Here is a 14,766-nt window from a genome sequence, read left to right as displayed (position 1 = left end):
ATCCTATTTCTTCACTTTCCTTTTCTGTTTTCAGTCTCATTTTTAGATTTTAAATACTAGAGTAATAACAAGGTAGTTGGCTTTATTTTTTATTTCCTTGAAAATTACCTTTTTCATGAGGTGCACAGGAAATGAAATGAGAAGTCAAAATGAGAAGTGAAAAGCAGTGTGCAATATGCAAGCTTGAAAGTTGAGAATATTTTTGAAACAGAAGTTAAAGAAGGAATGCAGATAAATCTGCCACTCTCCTACAATTACTGAATTATTTGGTTTCATTATTCTAGGATTAATAGCATTGTTCTCTAATTAAAACAGTGTTATGAGATCTGATTAAGGAGCACAATCAGAGAATTAGCAGATTATTTTAGGATAATCATGGAACAAGTTCCCTTTAATAACAATACATATAATCAACCTCACTAATGTCAGCTTGGAGTTTTTAGGGTTCAGTTTGTTTTTGTTTTTTTTAATAATATTGTGTGTCCTCACTAGCGGTAGTGCCCAGCCTAGAAGTTTGTGTGTCTTTTGAGAAGCATAGGGTCTAATTCCTTATGGAATTGGGAAACAGTCCTCCCTGTGGCAGGTGTAAAGGTTGTGCTTGCACAGTGAGAACATCTCCCACCAGCAGGGGGTAATTTGATCTATATTTTTGGCATCTTGTTTATGCAAGTAGTAGTGATGGTCAAACTGAGGATGAAATAAGTTCATCCATATCTGTAGGTGTAGGAAGAGATGGAAAGACTCTTTGTTGAATCACAACTAGTGATTACAAACAATGGTAGACCCAATCCAGAATTAGAAATTAGTGAATACAGTCAGTAACATATCCTTTTAATTCCTTCCAGTGACTGTGACCTCTCTCTCAATTTGTCCATCAGTTTACATCTACATGCTCCTTGAACATTTGTTAAAGTTGGAGTTGAAAATGTTTGGAGTTTTTTTAACCACTAGGTTTTTGTCAAACTACTTTTAAAACAAACATTGCTGATATAATGTCAGCAGCTTATGGCAGAGGGTAGAGGTAAAGGAACAATGTAGGACCTAGAACAGGTGTAAATTGAGTTCAGAACAGATTAATACTGTTTCTCTTCCAACAGTCGAGTCACAGAATCCTACATTGCATATATTTAGACAAACAGGTGTTATTACCAAGAGCATGCCCTGAGTTATGCTGTAAATTCTAACAAATGCATGAACAGTTGAGGAAATTGGAATAAATATTTGAATTAGATACACAAAAAGAACTAGAGGAGAAAAAAGTTATTTATTCACTGCTAATAATTCAAACTATTGTAGCCAAACCATCCTTTCTTATTAGAATCCTAATGCTGTTTTCCTGTTGATGAAACAGGAATGCTTTGTTTTTCTGTTCTTATGAAGTCAGTGCTCCATATTAGTATTACTTGGATTACTTGGAAATCACTCAGGATGAAGAAATTTCATAGGATCAAGTACAGAGTTCTCACCAGTCTTGAAGCCTGCATAAGCCATTAGCCAGATTCAAGGCTGAACTACCATCAAGTTATGAATGCTTTCATGTATATTTAACTGTGCCAGAAGAAACATGTAGCATTAAAAAAAAAAAAGTGGTCAATTTTATGTCCATGTGGGAATAGACGTCATTCTATCCAGCTACAAAGCTGCTATTTGGTATAGGGACAGGAAAATATTTTTATGGATTTTGTATAAAGCTGTGCTTGTGCTGGTTCTCATGCACCCAGAAATGCTGTAGCTCTAAGTCCTGACAACCTTAAATCTATTTGTGGAATTCAGAAGCTCTGCAAATCATGCTGAGGTGCTGGTTGGTGTGTGTGGGTATAACTTGCCCTACAAGGGCTCCCACTGGCCCAATGTCTCCTACTTCCCCAAAAGTAGAAGGAAAGGCAAACCAGCTCCCAAAACTCTTCATCTCTAATCCTTTCCTGACATCTCTCATGGCAGGAACAGTAAAGGCACAGGGTGGACATTAACTCCACATCTTGTGTGGCAAGACAATTATGCTATGAAGCTTTAAGCAGGCTCCTCTGGGGGAGGAATCTGACCCCACTAGCAAGGCTCAGACATTTCTCCAGCAGCTTCTCCAGCTTCTGCCATAGTCAGGAAATGCAAGGGAAATCTTGCAATGACAAGGTGTGAGGGTGACACATCTTCTAAAGGCACGTCCAGAAAGCTCAAAGAGAAAAAGCTCAAAGAAAAAAAGTGTCATTCATCCTCATAAGAAGGTCTGCATAAGAAGGATGGATACATTTTTCCATGTTTCCATGAAGGCATGGAAAGCTGTCTCCTCATATGTCGAGTTTGGTAGTGCTTGTGGAAAGGCAGGCTTCATTTAATTTGAAGAGCAGAAAATCATTGTTCCATAGTTTTTCTTACCATTCTCCTAAAAGTTTGACAAATGGGAAGAAAAAATTGTCAAATTCCACTGGTCTTCATTGGCAAAACAAAGAAAATGCAAACAACCCAAAGACAATGCAAAAAAAACCCCAAAGAAAATGCAACTAAACCTGCGTGTGCAAAATTGTTGTTTGTTACAACTGACATACTAGACATATTTTTAATCTCTTACTTTTGTAATAGTAGCAGATTAATAGTACTATTATAATAGTAGGAGAAACAAAGTGGAGGGTTTATCATGACTGGAACTCTGATAATGAAAGATAGAAGTTGAAGGCAGAAATAACATCCCTGGGAAATGCTCCTAAGAAGGTAAAACCAGAAAGGGTTTCCATAAGGCAATTTCCATAAGGAATGGGAAGCAAATAGCACCCTCAAATATTCACCCCACTCTAGGAACCTAACTTGTAAAGGGGAGAATCCTACTCCATGCCTGAACTTTCAACACTGGTCTTATGAGGAGTCACAGAAAACTAGCATGTATTTGATACCTGCCCTTTAAATAGCTAATGGCAGATCAAGTGACTATCACTCTCTATAATTAGCAAAATGGTATATTGAAAGTTTTATAGTTGTGATTACAGAGCAAGTCCATTTCTTTGGATATAATACAGAAATTTATAGACAGCTTCTGACAAAGTCCTTACTGTGCTGAAGTAAGCAGGCAATTTTACATTGGTCTCAGTGAAGCCCAGATTTTGCCTCTCAAATATGTATGAGGTGAAATATTGTAAGTCAAAGTCATATTAAATGTAGATATCTCCCCTGAACAAGATATCTCCCCTGTTGTAGCCACTGAGCCCTTGTTTTTTTCAAAAGAAGGCATTTATAATAATGCTTTGATGAAATGGTCATCCAGACAACACCAACAAATAAAAATGCTTCTATTTGACCATAGAACAAACTGCCCTGGAGATAATATATACTTATATGCATTCTATTGCATTGCTCCTGTGCACAGGTATTTTAGATTCAAAACTGGTTTGCTTATCCAATGCTGCAAAATGTTATATATTAATAGTCAGCATTGTTCTAGCATTATTCTTAAAGGTTTTTTTAACAGGTGTCACAATCAGATCTCCTCTGGTATTTCCTGAATTCAACATTTAACTCTAAGATTGTATCCAAGCTAGAATAGCTAGATACCAGTTGAAATGACATCATCATTCATTCCTCACAGCACTAAGCATCTATTGCTATCACAGACCAAGCAAAAGTATTAAACACATAGTGCTTTTTCCAAATGGAGTTTTTTTATGGAATCAAGAGCTCCTCAGCAAAATTGTCTTCTAACAGAAAAGTAGCCAACAGTTGTAAATTAAAATAAATGCATAAGAGATAGCTGAAAAGTGCTGGCTTTTTAACATATAAGTCAGATGATGAGGTCAAAAGTACTAATTTTACTTTGTTATTTATTTGCATCTTCTGCAAAGGAAATAGGGCTGGTTCTCTGAAGGCCAGCTGAAAGTCCTTTTGATAGTCATGGCAGATTCTTTTGAATGGTTACCACCCAGAAAATTGTAATGGGGAGAGAAAAATATTCTGTAGATGGATGTAAATATCCCTTTTTCCAGGGTTTTAACTTAGACTCACCTCTCTACGCTGTATAGGTTACTTTCAGAGTTTTATTTTTATCTATTTCTAAGCAGCACAAGTATTTATCTAATGATACTGTGGTGAAGTATGATTCATCCTTCAGAAAAAAGCCTTCACATGCAAAGTATTGTTAACTGCTTGTTCTTCACAAAAAGGAAGCAAATTATTCAGGCTGGAGAAATGTTATAGTGAAGGTTCTTGATGCTCTTCAAGCTAATGGAAAAAGAATTGCTCAAATAAAAGGTGAGAGTTTCTGCAGGAAGTACTTTCTGATGGGAAAAGGATTAGCAATCCAGGAAGGGCAACTAACAAAAACAGACAGAAAATCACTCAAACTAGGCAAATATTTTGTAAAAGGCTTGGCAAAGAGGGATTTAATGGGGTTCATGGTGAAAGGTGCATTGTGGACAAGATTGAGATTGCCTGATGTGCTTTAGAGGGACTAGTCTGAGGGTTTCTATTTGCAGAGAGTATGGGAATAGCTTATGAAACTGTACTGGCTCATTCTGCTTAGGGTCTTGAAAGCAGCAGCAGAAAATAATGGAATTGAAATACAAGTCAAGAAAGAAGGAACTGGGAACAGGAAACAGCACAATATGAAAAAGTTTTGTAAAATGAGTCTACTTATCTTTGGATTTGTAACATCAATGATTATTGAAATGGAGACAGTTTCTAAACTGTAACTTATTTTCATAGGTTGTAACATTATGATTCATTACTTTTCTTAATTTTCATTATTTGAACAAAATATTCCTTAATTTCTGCTGTGTAAAACTCAGCTTACAATCTTGATTTACATACAAACAAGGCCTTACATCCTTAGGTATTTCCCAATCCATCATCATGGCCAGGCTTCGTGAACGAAGATTTAGGAAGGGCTCTACCCACATTTGTTACAAGCACGCTGGTGGCTAAAAAGCCAATATGAGATAGGCATGTCCGGTTGCAAAAGGCACAGCAGAAAGACTCCTTAGATGGTATATTCTGCAAGACACGATTCTTTCTGCGCTGTCTTTTCTCCTCGAGAGTGATCCTGTGTGTGTTCTCAAAGGAGACAGCTGCGTTATAGATGGTGTGTCTCCAGACCTCCTGATTGGAGGCCTGAGTAGACCAGTTATGGTGATCAATATGGCCAAGGTTGAGATGTTGTTTCAGGGAGTCCTTGTATTCCCAATCCATACAGGCATGAAATTAACCCTATCTCCTGATAAAACCTGGGCCCCTCCAATAGCACAGTGGGAACATGGAGACACGTTTTTCTGCCTCTAGTTGATTCTACCAAAACTTTTGGCAGATAATGTAAATAGATGGGTAGTGAGGCCTCTAGGTTTGGGAGCTTGGTGGGTTGATGAGGGAGAAGTAGGGATGATTTGCCTTTTACATGGAAGCAGGCACTGATTAAGTGATTAAAAGTAACAGCAGATGGTTTTGTGTTGAATTTCTGGAATGGAATGTGTCTGAAGGGTGATGAAGATGTTTGATGCTGGATGATGAGGAAGTTTGGCCGAGACATTGCTGAGGTGTCACTGTCAAGGATGTTAATGAAATGTAACCACAGTCACTGTAATCCAAAAGGATTTTGACAAAATCTTTGTAAGGTTATTGTGCTCTGAATGGTGTTAAAATACAGAATTTGTGTAAATGTAAATGAACTGATGTTTAGTTATTGGAATGAGATAATGCAGATGTATTGTGGGATATATATAATTGAATGTGTAATCTAGATGATTTGAGTTATAAAAGATGGTGCTTTGGCCATCTGTCAGTGATTATCTTTTACCAGGCTAAGGAAATTGTGGATATGAAAAGAAATAACAATTTATTAGCAAGTTTTGGATTGTATGAATGTGTCTTGATTTTTGTAATAAAGAATGTTAAGTCTACCTCTTAATTTCTACTAAAGTAAACATGTGACTTTCAGTAATGATTTTATTTTGAGCAGAATCAATCTTAAGAAAAGCAAGGGTGGTAATTAAACCTTATCTAATCTCAATTTAAGATAGTGGTCAACTGACTAATAATATGATCATGGATCACTGCCTCACTAAGGAATTCCTTCCCATTGAAGCAAAATCACAGGGCATATGCAGCTGGAGGCAGTTTTCCAGAAATTTATCCCAGGTAGCCTTGAGAAAAACAGTAGAAGCTGTAGCGAGGAAAAACAACAGGCCAACAAGTGGGTAGATTTCCCTAATTTTTTATCATCAAGGGTAACGAAATTCCTGGCAAAGGGAAGAGAAGGGCTACCAACCTCACACCCTCACATTACATCAAGGTGATTCCCTGAAACAAAGCCACTCTTCCCTGCTCAAAAAAGCTTTCTCCTCCACATAATTTCATTAAGAACTGAAACAGTTCTGGAGCAAATTCATTTTGTGGTGTAGAACTATTGAAGTCAAGGGTAATAACAGCAAAGCTAAATTTAGAGAGGTACACAGGTAAGAAGAGAACAAAGAGGGTTTTTACTGGGATTAATGATCTGTGGGAAAGATGAGTGAAACAAAGTTTAGAGAATTTTTTTCTTTCTGAATCAAAATAGTTTTGGGATTATCTCTGAGTCATAAATTCCTACTAACCATATAAAAAAAAAAATCACTTTTGACTGAAAGACAGCTTTCCATTACATTCCCAGAGCCTTGCCTCAGAAATGCTCATCTAAACGTGCTCAGAACTGCTCATCAACCTCATGCTAGAAAAAGCACACTATTTATTCACCTTTTATTACAGAAAACCAAAAAATATATGAAATATATGAGCCAGCTATGGTACAAGATTTATAAATTCTGCTCTTTTCTCCTGGCAAAGGCACGACATGATATGTAGTTAATTGTTCCTTGAATTAGCATGTTTTATAATCACTTTGGTAAGGGAAACTCTCCGATAACCTACAACTATTGCAGTTCCATGCTGCTGTCCCATCAGCACTCCCAGAAGGGCTAGGACAGGCCCCAAATCCTAGGAATGCTGACTATGTTCTGACTACAGCATCCTTGCTCTCCTCAGAGTATGTGTTGAACCGCATTATGGCAGTGTGGCATATCAACACTAGAAATGAGGTTTAACTGGAGTACACATGGGTCTACTGAATGAGCTTAACTGAAGCTAATTCTGACACCAAGAGCCATAACCCTCCAAACACAGCAGTTAGACGGTGTCTTGCTTGCTGTGCTTGAAGACTGAAGCCACATGCCTTTTTTTTTTCTCTTGTTGTAGGCTTAAACTCCCTAGTTGATTCAGTCCTTTCCTATAAATCAGCTTTTTTGAGATTTGTCATCACTTGTATTGCTTCCCTGTATATTCTTTTCAATTGATCCTACATTGCTTTTACTACAAAGGCAGTGCCAAAAAGTAGATACAAAATTCAGTGCAAGACTTTATCAGCTGTTTGGAGCAAAAGGATAAAAACAATCATCTTTCAAGTCTTCAAACCCCAATTTAGACTTGTCTTTCTCATGAAACCATGTCAAAGTTGAATAACATACCTGTCACAGTCACTGCAACCCCTGTGAGAGCTCGGGAGAGCTACCTCCGGTCTGTCTTCACCTTGTCAGCAGCATGTGTGGTTTTAATCCCACCTTGTCAGGATTGTGTTCATGTTCAGTCCTGTGCTGCAGTGAATTTAGTCTGGCTTTGTGTCAGCTGCAAATGTAACAACCATATCCTCTGTTCCACCTCTTTGGGGTGTCTGGGAGCAAACCAAAAAGTGTTCAGCCTAAGATGAACCTTTTCTTCCTCTGACAAATACCCATTAGTGCGACTATTGGGACAACGTACTCAATGACAGCTACTCTTGGAGCAGTTTTTCTCTTATACCTACTTGTGGTAGTTTCGGTCTGGTAACATTTCCCTTGTTTGTTTGTAAGATTGCCACAGATGACAGTGCCAGAAGACTCTCTGAGTAATAATTACGTGACAAGTGGTGTCTCTTGTCTCTTCCTAGATCTGGTCACCCTGCTGTAGAAGGAAACACGACTTGCCAGATATATTTGCTCTTGTCAAATGCATATTAACCTCTACTCATTTTGAAGCTGTTTTCTAGGTGCTTGCTGGTTTATTTTACATTAAAAGGCACATAAAAACTGACAATGATGACTGTTATTCTAAAAGAATTATGTGATTCATTTTCCAAAAACTACTAAATTCTTTCTCCACCTTTATATGCAGTATAAAACACACACACAAGACCCAAAAAAACAACCCACATAATTTCAGAGCAAATGAAAGAGGAAATAGATATCCTATGTGATGTTTGGTTCAAAACTAAGACACCTAAATGCCCACATGTAAGTGAGTAATGCCTAAGCATCAGTATCTAGTGCCTTTTGAGAAACCCCAGGGTGTAAGAGATATCTTCAGGGCCTGGCAGATATGCCATGGGATCTATAGGAGACACGGCTTCTCCAGAGCAGCAGGCAAGGTACTGTAGACACATGAAATGGCCCAAATTTAACAAATGGGCCATTTCATTGGTTGACCTAAATTAATTGACCTTAATTTTGTAATTTAAATCTCTAATGGAAACTGCTCATTCAGTTTTATGCTACTACTGAACTTTGATCCCCTGATTTTGGTAGGCCCTCTTGGGCATATCATCTTAAGGCTTAGGCTAAAAAAAAAAAAAAAAGCCCTTTTTTTTAGTATATTTCTACCCTTTTAGAATACAGTTATTTTTACATTTAACGGGAAGGAGAAGGAGTATCTTTTCCCTTTGCTATATCCTCCTTGGAGCAGATTATCAGTATCTCTATTTAACTGCCTTTGCTACAGTAATTACAGTGAGTCAGAAGCCATTCCCAGCACTGCTACTTGCCTTTGAATTACTGGTGCTCTCTCAAGTTTTGAAAAAAGTCAGAAAGCAAAGAAAAGGGATTCACATACTGGTCTGAGTTTAGAAAAGTCCTTAGGTGATACAACAATTTGCTAGTTTAATCTGGAAGCAAAGAGAACATGTGAAAAAAATTCTCATACCATTGAGAATTAGGATAGCACTATGATGCAAATGGGGAATCTTAGAATCAGAAAAGAATATGCATAAGGAAAATGAAAGAGTTAGCTGAAGTTACTTTTACCTGCACAGAAGAAGCTAATAGGCACCTTTTATCACACTTAAAGACATATACAGCAGAAGGTACGAATTCCTCCAGTGTCATGTGACTTATTCCTTTAAAGGCAGATCTCCCTCTTACTGCAGTGGCTGGAGATGCACAGAGGATTGCTTCTGCCTCCGTGCTGCTCCCCTCTACACGAGTTGCAAAGGTGTAGATGGATTTGCATTCGCTGGGGGACCAAGTGTTCTGCCTGAGAAAAGCAAAAGTGTCCTTTCCACATCCCTAACGGAGCCCGCATATGTGCTCAGGATGCAGCTGCCAGATCCCTGTCTGTCTGTCTGTCCCATCTGCTTACAGCCTGGATAACCCTGGGGGGAGACGCTTCTTCTGCAGCAGGCCCTTTGGCTCTGCAGCAGCAGCACTGCCAGAGTGTCAGTCCCAGCCCCAGGCTCCCACTCCAACAGCTCACACAGTTTGGGGCTTGTCTCCCACATCCCATACACGTGTGGGGATCAAAATTAACAATGCCAGCATGTTGCTTTCAGCATTAGCAGGGAGACCATCTGTGTGACAAAGACCCATTACACACATAATTATGTTCTCTTTTAGGTATGTCCACTTTGGCAAATGCCTAGTTTTTAAGCTGGCCATATATAAGCCAGTTGTGGTCTGGAAACTGTAGAACTATGTTAACACTGGACTTTCCCAAGTTAATGTATAATGTTAGGAGAAAAAGTGGAAGAAGTGAATTGCTTTTGCTTTGTTGCAACATAACTCCCATGCTTGTAGAGCCATACCCTTTCCAGCTGAGGCAGGTTTACAGGCAGCATTCACAGAGTGTGGGTCTTTATCCATATGTGCATCCACGCTCCACTCAATTAACATCCCATCCATCAACGTAAGTGAAACACAAGCTAAGTCTTCATAAAATGGATTTGAAGCAAGAACATTTTTTTAAGTGCCCTGGCAACCAGACTTAACAACTTTTTCCAAATATACTGCTTTTAAAAAAGCCACAAATTTGTAGACTCACATTTTTTCCAGAGTTATATATCAATGAATTCAGTCCAACTTCCCATCTGTTTTGGAGATTTATTTTGTGTGTGTGTGTTTAAAAAAAAAAAAAAAAAGAAAATGCTAAAGAAAAATGCTTCCAAAAGTTCAAAAATTACTCAATGTTTGCTTGAGGATCAATACTAAATATCAAACACTGGAAAGGCATCTGTATGCCATGATTCTTGATCAATAGCAACTAGAACACAATAAGCAATCTTAAATGTGTTCTGGAAACTAAGAATCTCACAATTTTCACTATGAAGCTGTTTAAATTACAGAAGGCTCCTCTTTTTTTTTTTTTTTTCAGTGTCTCCAGGCCAGATGGAGGTGGTTTTAAAGATTTCTGTAGATGGAGGGGTTTTTATATTGAAATTTTTCCAGCAACTGATGTAACAGAATTAAGGTTTTGAAAAATCAATCTTACTTTAATTGCATTTTTAATTAGTCTGGTTTCAACTCCATATGAAAGTACACAATCCAAGATTTGGACAATCAAAAATTTCCTTTTTGAGAGATAGGTATACCTGGGGAAAAAAAAAAAAGATTGAAAATTTCTTACAAAAATAATGGGTTTAGAACTTGGCATTATACATATGATTGCTTGGGAAAATAAAATAAACTTTTCGGGGAGGGATTATCTTTTATCCTCTCCTGTTTAAATCATCAGATAATTGAATAAAGAGAGGAGCACTTTGCTCTGCTTGTCATATTCTCGGGTTTAATCTCAGCTATAAAAGGCTAGTCCATTGTTAAAATTGAAAAACCTCTACTGTGAAAGGGAAATATAATAACCTTTGCTGCATAGACACCAGGTGTTTTTTGCTAACAAGCACTGTTGATAGAGTGATGTTTAATCTTTGATGGTAATATCTAGGATGTATTGAATTGCAATAAAACCACTTTCCAGACACAGTATCTTCCAAGATTATAAAATCTATGGGCAAACCATATGATTCTGCACAATGGCGTTAAATGTTGCCTAGTAGTGGCAGGGAAATTTGGGTAATGTTGTAAGTTTGATCTCTTACGTGGGAAAAATTCAGAATGTTTAATAGCTTTATTAAGCAGCAAGATTTTGTTCCTGCATATCAGGTCAGCAATAAATTCTTACCTTACCGCTGTTATAAAGCTCAGTAATAGAAACCTGAAACCTGAGTTATATGACTCTCCCCTAGGAAGGCTCTGTGATTCACTTCTCTCGGTGCAGCACAATGACGGTAGGAAACACCAGATTACATAAAAAAGTGAGGAAGAATTGTGATCCAAACTCTACTACACAGTTGCAATCTAATGTACCACTGTGGAAAAATACAATTTATTATCATGATCAAATTAGATTCTCACTGAAAGCAGAATTTGGGAGGCAAAAAATGTTGTTAATATACACTGAGCTGAATTAAAATCAGTCAAAAATACGGGAGCTGAAAATTAAAAGGAAGAGTGGAAGGAGAAAAAGGCTAGAGATAGAAGGTAGAGTGATATGTACCCATTTTCCTATTATATTCTTGATCAGGCATCTGACTTGTTTCATCATTTTAAAAGTCCTTTCTCAATCTAGGATAATTTTTAATCTTTATCCTGCAAGATAGGTCATGGCCTTAAATGTCTGTGGTTCAGTCTTATGCTCTAAAATACTCAGAAAATTCACCACCCTTCTTCACATGAAACCCCTAAGTAACAGAACCCCAGCAAGAAAAAAATTCTCATGTCCCTTAGGGCCTTTGTCTGGGATATCTTTGTGTTTCTGTAAGACCCAGCTCATTGTCACTACTGAAAAGTAAAATCCAGGTTTCAAACTAATCATGGCCACAAACTGGAATATAGGAAAAGTTGAGATAAAGGATTAATGTGACTCCAGCAATTTAACACAAGGCGGAAATTTGTCTCCGTGTTCCAAACCTTGAAACACACTTCATTTTCACCTCTAGGCAATAGTAAAGTATGCTACCAAATTCATGGGACGGGATTAAGCATGTTGTAGCTAGGGAATTTTTAAAATGAACTGGGATTAATCTTGCCTACCAATTAAATGCTAATCATTTGGCCTAAACTAGCACTTAGCTTCCTGCTATAGCCAAGGGAGAAGGACAGACACCTCTAAAGAATGATTACTTCAACTGCTACTGAATACCCACGGTAGGATGGATCACCTTTCATAAATGTCTGTAAGTCTCCACAGAATACAGAAGGGGTCTAGATGATTAACTGAACTCACAACTTTAAGTCAGTTTGAACTAGAGGAGATTAATTTCGCTGCTGGTGATTAAAATAAGGCATTTTGCACTGCTAATGCCTTATGAATTGTCCATACAAATGTCAAATGCACCTGCTTCTTTCCAGCCTTTATATTATAAATATATCCATTCTCTATTATAAATAGAGGAGTCTGGTATTTCAGCTAGTTAATTTTTTTCTTCCAGGTAGCATTATTTAAGTCTGGCATGGATAGTCTGAGTCAGCGGCTTTTCCTGCAGATGCTGATTCCTCCTAGAGAGAAAGAAATCTTAGGATGTTGCTGGCTGTGCCAGAGTATCATCACCCTTCTGTGGGCCTGATATTGCATTGTATCATGATCCCAAATATTATCTTTACATTTTGAAAATATGTAAAAAAGAGCATTTGGGCTAGAAAGGCTATTGCCTACCACGAATCACTGGCTTTTAAGTTATAATTGAAACCACACTGATGCCAATTACTCCAGGTGGGGTGAGTCTGTAACACATCTTCAGTGGTTCTGGAGCTGCAGAGAGTCAAACAGTAGAAGTTTTAGGATGGCCCAAGTAATATTATAGTACCTTGAGGACCAGTTCAGCCCAGTTACAAGGCATGATGGCAGATGTCACGTGCTTTTCATTCTCTGCCTCTCATCAATTTCCCCAGGCTGGAGATAGGGAAATGGGTGATGTGGCTTTTCTAGATTCCTTATTCTTTTTGAAATTATGGCTGTTTTCAGGGAGCCTGAAAAGCTAGCTTTTTTGAAGTAGGTGTTGATAATTTCCATTAGCAGCAGACAGTAGTTTTTCCACCAGCTTTCAGCAGTCAGGGAGAGTACAAATCTGCTTTGTAGGAGGCAGCTCACATAATCCTAGAGGCTTCTAGAATTTCATTGTGTTTAATGGAGTTTCATTATGCTGGGACACTGAGGTGGTTAATGCCTACCAGACCAACTGAAAGTTTCCTACCCCTGTGAGTTCCTGTCACATTTAGTTTATTTCTTCTGAAAAGCAAGATGAGAGTTCTTTGCAACAGGCTGGTCTCAGGTTTAATTCAAGAATATTCAGTCTTTGCATGTCAGCTGTAACTGGCCTTTACTGAGGGCTGATCACACTTAAGGAGAAATTAAATGAAAATACAGAAAATTGATACAGGCAAAGATAAATAGACAGACAGGCAGACAGATAGATAGATTACATAGATAGATAGATAGATAGATAGATAGATAGATAGATAGATAGATAGATAAACAGACAGATGGACACATTCTCACACACAAAGACGGCCTTTACACAACCCCTTAACTAAAGCTGGATGGTGCACAGAATGTGCACAGAATGTGCATGGAATGTGCACAGAAAGGCATTGGTGTACATGTGAACAAGCAGAAGCTATGTTCACTCCCAGGAAAGGAAGAAGCCCCAAGGAACTGAGATCTCTGCATTTTGTGATGGGTTATCTAACAAGGCAAATCCAAGAGTGGCAAGACCTCTGTGTCCCTGCTTGAGGTGGTGCAGTGAATGTTTGAGGTTAAAGAGCTGGAGAGAGGCTGAAGAGCTGGGCTGGAAATCATGCTTCCCAGGACCACACAAAGCTGACTCTGCTGAGCCAAACATTGCTAGGGCAGAGGAAAGCCTTTCTGTGCCTGTTCATGTGGGCAGACTGGATCAGGAGTATTAACCCTGAAACAGGAGTATTAACCCTGCAACCTCCTCCCAGATTCCCTGAATGTCCTGCAGAAAGTGGCACAAAACAAGTGAAGCATCAGCATGAATGACCAGAGTCTGCATTCATTGTTTTTATATTTGCATCTAAAACCAAACCAAAACCAAATTAGGCTGGTACATTGTTGGGAAATCAGCACAAATTACAGGACTACCAATGAAAATGCCAGGATTTTGCCATATGCAAATGGTTGTCTTTGTGTGATTTGAGGAGACAACTAGCCTTCTAGATAATTTAGCTAACTATCATTTATCTTTATTACTGTATCAACTGTACTTACAGAATAAATTATTGACATCATAAGGAATTAAAACTACCCTTTTTGCTCCAAAGCTTTGTTAAGATTTCCTTGATCTTTTACACCTTTTTGCTATTTGGAAAGAATATTTTCTGCAAGTTCTAGGTCTTCAATTAAATGACTATGAAACAATCCTTCATTCTTCGACTGAAACACACCACAGGGCACAAGGAAGTAAAAAAATCTGTCTTGTGCTCAGGACCAAGAAGCATTTCTCTCTAAAGCATATCAAAAGTAAATCTAGCTACTGTCAACAGTGGCTGCCCTTAATTGTTACCCCATGGCTCTCCCCAGCTTTGGTTGGGTTTTCTAATAACTGTGTAGTAAATCTGCCATAATTTTCTCTTCTAATTCTTAGCTACTTTTCATCTTACAATGTGCCTAGGAGTATATCATGGATCTTTTTTTCACCACCAGATGAAAGGCAGATGGGAA

The sequence above is a fragment of the Pipra filicauda genome, unplaced genomic scaffold (genome assembly GCF_003945595.2).
Source record: "Pipra filicauda isolate LSUMZ 115617 unplaced genomic scaffold, ASM394559v2 scaffold160_size1671714_pilon, whole genome shotgun sequence".
In the NCBI taxonomy this organism is placed as follows: Eukaryota; Metazoa; Chordata; class Aves; order Passeriformes; family Pipridae; genus Pipra; species Pipra filicauda.
The sequence above is the reverse complement of the archived record's forward strand: the minus strand, read 5'-3'. Positions refer to the sequence as shown.